Source organism: Cydia splendana, chromosome 9 (genome assembly GCF_910591565.1).
Source record: "Cydia splendana chromosome 9, ilCydSple1.2, whole genome shotgun sequence".
Lineage (NCBI taxonomy): Eukaryota > Metazoa > Arthropoda > Insecta > Lepidoptera > Tortricidae > Cydia > Cydia splendana.
In genome coordinates this window covers 19,441,498-19,453,625 of record NC_085968.1, presented here as the reverse complement: position 1 = coordinate 19,453,625, position 12,128 = coordinate 19,441,498, and positions in this window count along the sequence as shown.

Genomic DNA, 12,128 nt, shown 5'->3' with positions numbered 1-12,128 from the left:
GAAAATTAAAACATTCAGTAAACCCATTTCAGTAGCTTTGGCATAATCATTTTGTTTATAGATTCAGTAAAGAGTTCCGGCCGAAGGCGAGAACTTGCACCATAAAATACCTGCAATAAACAGATGTTGATATTATTCATGGCGGTTGTTAAGTTTGTTTTACTTCCTCAGCTTTATAATTAAAGGATTATTTTTGAACCCGACTTGGCACGGCGAGAAGAGGCCGAATCTGCTTTTACGATATGTTAAGGTGTTTATCTTGTTTTGACCTTGATTCGTGACAGACAGACATCTCACGCGCACCAATGAGTTACATTACATACCGTAAAATGAGGTGAGTAGGGTCAAAACTGAAATTTACACCTCGATAACATTTTATTTTTACATATGAAAACTGAATGGTGTAAGTATATAATAAGTGTTCCGGACGTTTGTATTTTAGTTTTTATTTTATTTTGGGTAGTTCCATTTCATAACTTTGACGATAAAGAGGAAAACCCACCTCACCCCGTAGTGCCTCGTATTTGGGGTGAGAGGGGTTTTCATACAAAGGTGATTTTGGAAGATTGTTGGATCGTTTTTTTTTATTATGCGTATTACTATAGCTCCATTTTAAATTGGAATACATTATTTTTGTAGCAGTGGCCTTAAAATCCCTTCTCACCCCCCTCTCAAACCTTCTCTCCCCATTCATAACCCACCTCTCCCCGCGAAACCTACTCACTCCGTTTTACGGTACATGTAGGTATGATTTTTTTGGATGACGGTCGCTTATCAAAATAAGATGAAGACCGACGTTCGCACGGGCATCTTTCTCTTTTACTCCAATTAAGAGCCCATCAACGTGCACACTAGCGCCACTGCTAATTAATCGTGATTATTTAAATTTTACGACAGGTATTTAAAAAAGGGGGCCGCTGCGTACTGTATTGTGTATTTCAGTACCTTTTGAATACATGAAACTAATTTTTATGTTGCTAGAGGTAAGGCGTAATTAGAGTGACAGAGGTAGTTGCTCGAAAATTAGGAATTTCGATTTTCGCGGTTATAGCCCAGAATCGGCCACCGGCACTGTGAGGAATGGTGTATTTTAAACGATAAACTCATAATGGAGGAACTTTTATCTACAGATCAAATTAACCTAAATAATTATGGGTACAATAAAAATGATGACCCTTTCTCAAGTTTCATGGGATAGGAGAGTTTACGGCCCTTTTGTATCAGGGACAGTAAATATAAACTTTTCTTATTATAACGGCTTTTATTCCATTCCACAGACGGAGTCATAAGGAGAAGCTTAAGGACCGTGCCAGAAAAAAATAGACAACTTTAGGATCCTATAAATACGTTAATGCAACTGCAATAGGGAATATTAGGCAATGCTCTGCGTAGGTTTTATTCTGTTTTTAGTGTTTGTTGTTATATCGGCAACAGAAATACATCTGTGAAAATTTCAACTGTCTAGCTATCACGGTTCGTGAGATACAGCCTGATGACAGACGGACGGACGGACGGACGGACGGACAGCAGAGTCTTAGTAATAGAGTCCCGTTTTACCCTTTTGGTACGGAACCCCAAAAAAATTGCGTGATGGTTTTCATTTTGTTGTCAAGTCTTTTCAATTACTTCTTTTTTTTTGGCTAAACGAAAGCTTTGAAAACGCATCATTTTTAATAGTTTGCACACACACACACCCACCACAACTTTCACAGTTAAAATTATCCATTTTTCACTAATCGCACTTTATAATTTCCGGCAACTGTTAACTGTTATCTCATAAACTCACCAAAACAAACAAACAATGGCGACCGAATAAAAAATGTAAATAAACTTAACCAAATACTGTAAACGAATAAAAAAAATAGTCTCGTATTTGCACTAAATTACCATAGATAAATGCTGCTTTTTAAAATAGTCACGTAAACATCGGAACTATTCGGAAACTTTCGGGCGTCATTCGTTTAGGTTTGGTACGAAAGACACTGCCTATTGCGTCTAAATGTGTGCGTTACTTGTATAATTGTGTGCTCGTACTTATAGGAAGGCCCACTACACTGTAACCGCGTAACGACGACTCACGGAGAGGCACACATAGAAAGATTTAGACGGAAATGTTTTCTGTCTTTGCCGTGCAAGGCACGTAGCGGCGCTAGTGTCGCGTGGTGTAAACTTCGTCGCGTAGAATTATAGATGATGACTTGATGACAAAGCTTAACCGGTAGATGGAGCGCTTATTAATTTTTAGAATGTTTTAAGTTATATCGATTACTGATAGTACGATCAAGTATAAATTGAATTAAGTAGTTTAAGAGGATAGACATCGGAATTATAGTAGGGTAGGCAGTGCCTTTTTGCCTTTATGAAGTGCACGCCACTGGGTGGCACCACTAGCACATACAGTAAACAAACCTCATTGACATCATCAATGACACATCATGCGTCACTAGTTCAATCACATGGCCTACCATAAAACACGACAAGCGAAAGTTCGGTTTCTGTCTCTCTATCACTCTTGCTTATTCGATCGATAGAGAGGCAGATAAAGAAATTTCTATTTTCGCGTTTCGCGGTAGGCCACCTGTAAACAAACCGCCTTGGTTATGGCCTTGGTGCATCAATGTCATAGTGAAAACTTGTCAAAAAAACTGTTTAAGGCCTGTATGTATAAGTTCTTATAAGTTACTGGTTTACTAAACAAATTAGTGCTGCACTCTGGCGGCAGAACATTGCAGTAATACTCCCTATTAATAAAAGCTTTCAAGTATAAGCTTTTAAGCTTTTTGTATCACTTTTACCTTGTTAATTTTCTTTTTGGGACGGTCTAAGGACTAGCTAAGCTAAGCTAGCTAGGTAAGTACTTACTAGCTTCTTATATGACTAAAGGCTGTTGGCAAGTCCAACAGAACCTCTATATCTATTAAGTAATTCCTTTTTACATTTCTCTATGCTCTAGTTCTATTCTTGAATTCTGTTACCGTGTGAATGAGATAAACGAGATAAACTTCACATTTCCACCTAAAATATGTAAATTGTGCTTTTGATAAAATATAATTATTGTGACTACAAGACGGTTTTACTTCTTCGCCCATACGGAACCAGCCCACTCCACATCCACCGCTGAACACAGGCTAGCCAGTAGGTACCTATACGGCTACAATTGTATCAGTTTCAATTCGAGACAGACGAGATGCAATTCGATACAATGGTATTTGAGTGTGCTACAAGAACGTATTGGATGCCAATGGGGCTCCATACGTTTGAATCCGTATTGAGATTAAAGAGTAGAATTCTGTAACGTGGTATCGATAATGAATGAATGAAAATCTTTATTTCAGGCAACTAATGGCCCATACATAAATATCTTAAAACTAGCATACATATTATATAAAAATATATATAAACTAAACACTATAAATCACATTATGGTTGCGATGCATTACGCAACCCCGCAGTGTCTGGGAATCGGCCGCGGAACCGCCGAAACTTGACACCCTTCGGCCAAAACTCCTCCTTGGTGAAGGTCTCTAGATGTTCAGTCGGAACGCTCACCACAAACGAATTAAAATTCGCATTGTGTCGAGATTCCAACTTCGCGACCCTCAGGATGAATCCGGTCTTCACTTTCACATACTTTACGATGTCATCGACCTTCGTAAGGTAATGTAGACGGGACACATACAGCAGCGTCGACGGTGTTGCAGGACGCAGCAAATGGTTTGGTCCGGTCGGTGCGGTACCACACTGATTCTGACGAGCCGGTTTTCTTTTCTAATAATGACCCCTATTCGACAAGCGACGTTTTGACGTATCGTGTTGATCTCCCGTTGATGTGGGAAAAATCATAAGTTCTCGAATGTAAAAATTTGACATTAGCAATCCACAGTTATGTTACAACCAAACCGAACCCCCCGAGTTCAGAGTTGAGTTTTGGTTGTACCAAATGATATTATCGAATCAACATGCAATAAAATCAACTGTTGATTTAACGCGGATGCGAAATTACATGTCGAATTTGGCCCATATTTTGTTCATATCCAGAGAGGAAAATCGGGGCTACGGTTGTATGTAAAGGCGGTTTCGGGGCAGTTGTCCGCTTTCATCTAAAGAGGTTTACAACTTTACTAACTTTAGGCATTGTTGCCTAAAGTAAGACAATTTATAAGGTTGGATCTTGCCCACCTACATAGCGTGTTTCCTTACTATCACAATAGTGCCAAACAAACAGCTACTAACGACAATTGATCGTCTAGTGGAGTGTTATTTTTATTTATTTCTGACACGCAACCGTAAATTTGGTTAACTATAGGTAAGTTGTATTATTCCATTTATAAAGAGCTAAAAATAAATGTGATTGATATCGAATTAGATAGTAAAATCAAAGAGAATTTGAAATAGAGAGTTACTGTCATGGTAAAGTATGTAGCTACAGTACATTTACTGCCATCTTTCGACAGAAGATTAAAATTGTTAGAACGCCATTTAACTTCGATCATTATTCTTTCACTGAAATGTATTAACTTGTTAACTTGTCAACTTGCTAAATTTAAGCGTTTTCTGAATAAATTTCTTCTATCCTATTATATTCTATAAATATTAATATTAATGCCATCTACTCGAGAGTAGGCCAAAGGTATGGTGCAATCTTTTCGAGCGATGGCGCCATAACCTTTGGCCTACAGTCGAGTAGATGGCATTAATTTCAATATTTAACAAATTAACACATATCAGTGAAAGAATAAGGATCAAAGTCAAATGGCGTTCTAACAGTTTTAATCTTCTGTCGAAAAATGGCAGTAAATTTACAGTGGCTACATAATTTACTTTGACAATCCGCCTCTATACACTCTATTCTCTTTGGAAAAATGGAGCCAATATAACCTACATATACAGGGTGGAAAGGCACGACGATCCTTCCCGGAAGTATTAGGTCGTTTAAGTGATACAGAGACTATTGGTAATGGTAAGAATCGTTAATTGAGTAAAAAATAAAAATTGCAAAAATACTACTTTTTAACTGTGGTGATAACCCTATAGCATGTGCACATGACGGCTAGATTAAGGATCTCCGTCGGGAAAGCTCGGGACTTTACACTTTTTTCCGATCGTTGACAGTATCGCAATGATGTATGAATGACGCATAAATGTCAAATAAATCAAATGCATGCAAAAATATTACAAACAATTTTATTACTTTCTTAGATAATTACTTTTTTCCAATATTTAATACTATCTTCTTTTCACATACGGTGTTCAAATGTACCTCCGTGTATTACAACGCCGCCGCAGCCCGTACCCGAGTATGTCGATGCACATGCGATATAGTGTATGCTCTTCGTCATTTATCCTCCGCAGAAAGCACCAATTAGCCTTTGTCTCATTTCGTCCGCAGTTTCACATTCCGTTTGGTTTGGTACACCATATCTTTTACACAGCCCCACAAATTTAAATAGCCACGAGCATCTAACATTTTTATTTGAAGAATATGACATTCAATAAGTATAGTTCAATGAAAATTTAATTTCAAACATCAGACGTCTTGTCTATTTCCTACCACGCAAGAAGGTTTGTTAGTTTGGTATTGAAGAAGTATTTATTCTTGATTTATTCTTAGTATTTCATTTTTGCAAGTTCATTTGGTGCAACTAACACAACCTACTTGTTATTTTTAATTATTTTAGATAGTTTCCAATTATTCGAAAATAATTTTGTGAAACGTGTTAAGAAACTAAAACCTTTTTATCAGTCAAGGAAACCAGAGATATTTATAAGACGATTGCGTACTTTTGAGTGGTTGTCAATGTCACCATTTGAACTGTCGTTGTAAACAATGTTGTGGTTAGTATTATTAATATTAAGGAATAACATAACTATTTCATTCAAGTATTGAACAAGTGGAACCACTAAGAAAGCGAAAATCCTGCAATGATTCTTACCGTGCTGTAAGCAGACCTAAAAATGGTTAGATGGCAACAAATTAGTATAATTTCCGGTCGAATACTGATTGTTTACAAGTAAGTTCATTGACCCTGTCACCTGTTAGGGTTAGAACAAAGTAGTTTTTTGCGTGGATGTTTAAAAGGTCATAATTTAGAAACGGTTGCCCATATTAACATAGTTTCTATGGAGAAAATATAGAGCTTAGGCTAAACTATCTCCCATTTCCGGAAAGGATCGTCGTGCCTTTCCACCCTGTATACTTGGACTATTTTCTTCATAAAAGTTTTCAGAGTATCCAAGTTTTAATTAAGTATATTATCGAATATTACCGTGTATTTAGGTACTTAATGTTACATATATTTTTGATACAACCGCAAATTTAATCGAGGTGTAGGTTTCAGTGCCATAAAACGACTTTAAAATTGTTTTTGTTTAGCCTTAACTATGTAATAGAGTGCAATTATTTTTTGATTGTTTTTTTTTCTAGCAGTAATGTATTGCGAACATAGAGCCACCCCACACTAGCATCTTTTCAGCGTACTCGGCGTCTAGTCACCGCTATGGAAAATGGCGGCGCTGCGCAGTTGCGTCAACGCCGTCGAGTAGCAGCCATATAGTTTACGCCGACGCTCGGGAGATGCTAGTATGGAGTGGCCCATAGTCATCACAAGTGACAGTTGTGACGTAGCGTAGGTAAGTGATCATCTAGATGAGATTGACGCTTGCGTCCACACGTACAAAATTTAATCACCAGTTTTAGAATCATGATGAGAATCGAGCGCTTGAAATTAATAAATTGCTCCCAAACACGCATTCTAGCGTCGAATTTTGGCATTTTTTCTTACGCACGCTGAACGCGCCTCCGGCCGTTCGTCACTATGGCCGGCCTTATCGTAGTCGCATTCTAAAGGAAATGTTGCGTGACAAAACACTGCTGACGCAATAATCAGATTATCCGGGCATTCGGTCACCTTCACAACTTGTCCGGTTATCCCGCGCTATATATAGCCGGGTTATATAACTTTAAACTTGGTACTATCTACCCTTACACGTGGCACGTGGCTGAACTTGTACTCTCATTGCTAACGAAGCGTACCGCTGTTGACTAAACTGTGGACCTTTTATGTGTTTGGAATAAGTTGATAGGAATTGTGAATCATAGCTACAAATATCGCAGTTACAGAAACTAGCTTGCCCGACCATCATCATCATCTCCTTCTAGCCATTTTACCGCTGAGAGCGTCACTACGCCAGTGCGCTCTCAGGTGACTGACTCACTGGATGATACAGTGATCGCAAAATGTGACATATGGATGTCAACTTTAGCTGCATTACTATTGCTACGCTACATCGGCGGCGTGATATCTGTTAATTTTCTTGATAAAATGAGTAATGCGACGGCGAAAGTCACTAATTTTATCAAGGAATAAAATAACAACAACCGCAACAGTAATGCAGCTTTCAAATCTTTTTAATTTAGCTGTAGTTGACACTCGTATGTCACTTTTAGGAATAACGGCCTACCCTCGTCAATTTGAATAAAGAAGAGTAAAAAGTTAGACATAAGATCGCCCTAAATCGGTCCCCGATGTTATCAATTTGTCAATAAAACGTTAATGGCTTTAACTGAAGTGTCCGTATTGACCCAACTGACAAAGATGGGCTGAAACTTTATTGTGTCTACAGGTCCGAGTAAGTAAATAACTATATATTCCGCTGCCTAGTTAGAGTAAACACGATTTTTAAAGTGTAAGATAAATAACGAGATATTCATATTTTTCTTTTGTAAAGTTAACAAAAACCTATAGAGCTATTCCAGTTTCAGGAAATACAAACATGAATTGAATTGCAATTTGTGTCTACAAAACGAATGTAGTTATTGCACTATCAGCAAATCTACAAGTTATTAGCACCAATTTGTCCCTTGACAAACATCAACCTTTTCAAAGTCCCGTCCATTAGGTATGTCATGCGCATAGAGTAATTTTCAAACGTGTCCTGACTAACAGGTAATAATTACAACACACTAACAGCCGTATTCGAACAATGAGATACGGCAAATACTAGATATTGAAACGATATAGATTGGATATGTCAGTGTCAAACAAGTGTCAAAAGTGACGTTTTTGTTTGAAGAAACGTCAATTTTGACACTTGTTTGACACTGACATATCCAATCCATATCGTTTCAATATCTAGTATTTGACGTATCTCATTGTTCAAATACGGCTGTATAGGTATGTCAACACAATATCTATCCTATCCATCTGAAACAAATACAAGGTGAGGCTCACTCAAATTAGAAATAATACCAAAGACCAGAAAATAGAGAAGTCATAATAGTTATTTGTTTGACGACCGGTCTGGCCTAGTGGGTAGTGACCCTGCCTATGAAGCCGATGGTCCCGGGTTCGAATCCTGGTAAGGGCATTTATTTGTATGATGATACAGATATTTGTTCCTGAGTCATGGTTGTTTTCTATTTATTTAAGTATTTATATATTATATATATCGTTGTCTCAGTACCCACAACACAAGCCTTCTTGAGCTTACCGTGGGGCTTAGTCAGTTTGTGTAAAAATGTCCTATAGAATTTATTTATTTATTTTATTTATTTTATTTTTATTTGTTTTACAAGGGGGCAAAGTTGTTGTTTAACCGCTCGTGCTCATATTGATACCCGAGCAAGCGAAAGATTCCAAAATTGAATTGAACATAAGAAAACAACTCAAAATTTTCATTTGATTACTTTTCCTCACATGTGAATAAAATGCAACTTTGCTATCGGTTTTTGAACAATGAAGAGAGCCTTTACCAGTTGGTGTGGTGAAAAATCTCTTCTACTCTCACTGAGTGCCCCCGCATTAGTCATGCATGATTGTTGCAGGTGGCACTATTTAAGTGCCTTGGTGAACACTGGTTTTCACTAAAACAGGTTTTTACGGTAACAGATATAAAACATACTCAAAGACAGCATATAGTATATAGATAGATAGACTAACATGGCAAAACTATAACAGCTCCGCTTTAACCAGTTCGGCTACGGAACCTTACAAACAGATGCTCAAGAATAATTTATTACCATGTAGCATGTTTGTATCCATATGTACAGAACAGTTCCCCCGTGTGGTCATTAATTATTATGTTAGCTGCTGTAGTTATTAAGCAATAATTACCAGCGGGTATTAATAAATGAACCAGTATCCTATACACTATAGTATCTAACACACGTTATTGGACAAACTTGACATTTACTCGCTCTTTCATTTTAATATTTAATGAATCAGTGAACCTTCACAATGTTGTGTTCCAGTCAGCTCGCTCTGCAGAAACTAAGTAGGGTCAAGGCAGGAACAGTGGCTCAACGCAAACAGTGGCTCAGTCGGCCAAATATCGCTATACACTGTAACACCCTTACGAGTTAGAATAACCATAGCTCGTCCAATTGAATTTGTTCGATTACCTACTGAATGTGACTGCTGTAGGGAAGCAAATGGCCTCTCTTATGATGGAATTAGGTTGAGTGAGCCACTGTATCCGGCTATTTTTTTCCGAGCCACTGTTCACTGTACACATATCCAGAAAAAGAAAAATAAATTGATAGTAGTTTGAATAAATATTTAATATCTATTAATACCTGTTAATATATATTGCAACACAACACATTTCGTTCTGGTAAGTATAGTTTAACAAAACAATTTAAGGAAGAATTTTACCATCAGAAACAATTAGTAACCAATTTAAGGATATTACCTAAGGCATACTTACCTGATAATTTAACGGAAATACCCTCAATTAAGGTAATTTTATAACCGATATATAGACGTCAAATAAAACTGGCACGGTTGATTTGTGTCATTGGTAGAGATGATGCGTATTAATTTTTAATTATTTTACTGTAGAATACGTACACAGAGTTGAAAACTAAGCAGAGTTTAGTGGGATACGACAAAGATACCTATTATAATTTTTAACGTTACGCGCACACAAATGTACTTCGTCTAGATATTATATTCCCTCGCTGTTGTTTTGTCCTAAACGTTCTATGTCTATTTGTGTCTATGGTGGAGTATTTTATACTCCAGCACTTCAATCGGCGAATTCGTTTTTAATTCTTAGAACTTTTTTTTTGAAATGTGGATCAACGTCTGTATTCAGCCGCCATTTTTTTCACCAAAGCCGCAAAATTGCATTTTACTCCACTACACATCTCCGGAATATTCTCTGTAAAGCACATTTGTTGGCGGGCGTAGTAGATTGGATGATCTACTTTCGAAATAGGTTTATAGATAGGATTCCCAGAAAAACGTGAAATCGGACTTGAAAATGACTTCAGAAAATTTCAGAACGGAAATAAATTATAAAGTCATTAGCTATCGTCATCGTCAAGACTGAATATGGATTTTTATGTACTTGTTTATACTCATAGTTATACATACTTAAGAGTCCGCAGCAAGGTCGGCCGAATTTCACCTTCCCATACTAACGGTGTTTCGTTCTCATTTTAAAACTACGTGTTGGATTGTAATGAAACTTTGCATTTACATTAACATGAGGTATATAGGGTGATTCAGGAGACGTGAGCAGGACTAACACTGAGCATTTCGTAAATTATAAGCAATTGTTTCGTATCAGTATTAGTGAGGTTAACGTTAATTTTCTAGTCGTGTTGAAAAAAAAAGTTATTAATTTATTTACGACATCCATGGTCACCCTACAATTAGAATACTAAACTACCGATATTCTGTGTCAAATTGAATGTCATCACTGTCATCACGATCTGGTTACTTCTGAAAACTCGTATCTCACTCAAGTGTGACAGTTTATTTTCTTCGTAATCAAAATGCTGTCATCGCGGTTAAAGAGGTTTTATGTTTATTAATTAGGTTTTGTAGGGTGACCATGATTGAAGAGAATTAAATTTACTCTCACCAAAAAGTTAAAAAATAGGATATAATGTGGTTGTTTCATCTAAATACGATGGTGATCAATCAATTATCAGTTACTGAGTGTGCAGGATTAGTCCTGCTCACGTCTCATGAATCAACCTGTATATATGCCTGTAATTAAATAGTTTATATAGCTCCAGCTTACTTATAAAGAAACGAAACAGAGCAAAACCAAGTTTTGTATGGAAAACTTTAAATTCACTGTATTTTTTTAACTATGGTATCTGACGCTACATAAACTAACTACAGGCATAGATATACCTTATCCTATTGTACTTAAGCATAAACTTCCAGCGCTATCTAGCTAGTCGTTTTAAAATGAGAGCGTATAACTACGTTTGTATGGATAACCGAGCTTGCTGAATTATTTTTTGTATTAAAACGTCAAAATTCAACAAAGGTTCTTTATTGTAACATAAAACATTAACGTCTCACTCATTAGGTACCTACCGTACTTTAACAATAAAAGCAAACAGAAAGCTGTATTTAATTTACATTTAAGAATGTGAAAATCAGCAGAATTGGTAAAAAGATTGATACAAACATTTATTTAATAAAAATCTTAGTATCTAACTATGTACAATTTTATCCTGAGACTCAATATTGGTACATATTTAATTTACACAACTACGAAGTAATTTTTCAATGTAAGGTACTTTAGTTATTCATAAAGCTACAGTCAAGAGCAATGAAAAATATTTTTTATAAGTACAAAAATTATAGAAATTATCCCTTTATAATATAGTTTATATAAAAAAACGCTACCTACCTGTATAATATGTTTGACCCACGGCCCAATTCGAACAATTCTTATAAAATATCACACCGATACGATACTGATATGTCAGTGTCAAAAGTGACATTTTTTAAATCAAAAAAGTCACTTTTAACACTATCTTCATCTTATTCAATCTACCGTTTTCTTACACTGTGATGAAGTTTTTTGAACTTACTTGAAGGTTTCCTTGGCTTCGGTGAATTTAATTTTAGTTCATAATAACTACGCTTATAAGTCTTCACAGCAAAACTAGGGCAAATTGGTTCTAATAGAGCGTAACTAAGTTATAATAGATATACGGTAAGCTGTGTAAGAAACTTTCTTTATCCAATACACCATTCAAGTAACTATACTCCGTGAATGATAAAACTATGAATTAAATTAAATTTAATTTGATATACAACACCCATTCGTGAAAAATAAGTATTAACTTTGAATTGAAAGGGAGAAATAAAAACTGTTTG